At 37.2% G+C, this 1,178-nt stretch overlaps 1 non-coding gene across 1 annotated transcript; it reads left to right on the forward strand.

The window, feature by feature from the left end:
- The first annotated feature begins 500 nt into the window (after positions 1–500).
- On the forward strand, positions 501–607 carry LOC117197988 (U6 spliceosomal RNA). The gene has a single exon (XR_004478900.1). It is a non-coding gene; the product is annotated as a U6 spliceosomal RNA (small nuclear RNA).
- Positions 608–1,178: the final 571 nt, after the last annotated feature.

Raw genomic sequence — 1,178 nt, forward strand, 5'->3', positions numbered from 1 at the left:
GTGACAACAGATGTAGTAAACATAGAAAATACAAAGATACATTTTGTCATCGTGAGTTTCAGACTGTAAACAAATTAAAAGGCTCCTATATTTGGCTCCTGAGAAGGCAATAGTAATACTTTGCTTATTAGGTTAAAGAATTTTATTCCTATCCAAAGGAAAAATGAATTTAAAACTCAAATACAATGACAAAACTCATATAAACTTGATTCTACACTCTACGTGAGTACATGTAGAAATGTACACATAGCTATAACTACAACCCCAGGAGGAGCTGCAAGATCTGGGAGTCAAGAGACTGGAAAGAATTATAGAAACCCATCCAAAATAAAGGTTGCTTTACAAGGTCACCCACTGAAAGATGGTTTATTAACTCTACAGCAATTAAAACAAAAAAGAAAACAGAGATGGCCCCTGTCCTGAGGGGATTAGAGTCTGAAAAAATGTAAGCAGAGATGTCTCAGGTATTATTAATAAGCTATGTCAAAAATTAAACTAAGGTGCTCACTTCGGCAGCACATATACTAAAATTGGAACGATACAGAGAAGATTAGCATGGCCCCTGCACAAGGCTGACATGCAAATTCGTGAAGTGTTCCATATTTTTGCACATATATACAATGGAATATTACTCAGCCATAAAAAGGAACGAAACTGAGTTATTTGTAGTGAGGTGGATGGACCTAGAGACTGTCATACAGAGTGAAGTAAGTCAGAGTGAAGTAAGTGTGCTAACACATATATATGGAATCTTAAAAAAAGAAAGAAAGAAAGAAAGAAAATGGTCAGAAGAATCTAGAGGCAAGACGGGAATAAAGATGCAGACCTACTAGAGAATGGACTTGAGGATACGGGGAGGGGGAAGGGTAAGCTGTAACAAAGTGAGAGAGTGGCATGGACATATATACACTACCAAACATAAAATAGATAGCTAGTGGGAAGCAGCCACATAGCACAGGGAGATCAGCTCGGTGCTTTGTGACCATCTAGAGGGGTGGGTTAGGGAGGGTGGGAGGGAGGGAGATGCAAGAGGGAAGAGATATGGGGATATATGTATATGTATAGCTGATTCACTTTGTTATAAAGCAGAAACTGACATACGATTGTAAAGCAATTATACTCTAATAAAGATGTTTAAAAAAATTAAACTAAGAACCTTCTATCATTTTAGATTTACA

This window comes from Orcinus orca, chromosome X (assembly GCF_937001465.1).
Source record: "Orcinus orca chromosome X, mOrcOrc1.1, whole genome shotgun sequence".
Lineage (NCBI taxonomy): Eukaryota > Metazoa > Chordata > Mammalia > Artiodactyla > Delphinidae > Orcinus > Orcinus orca.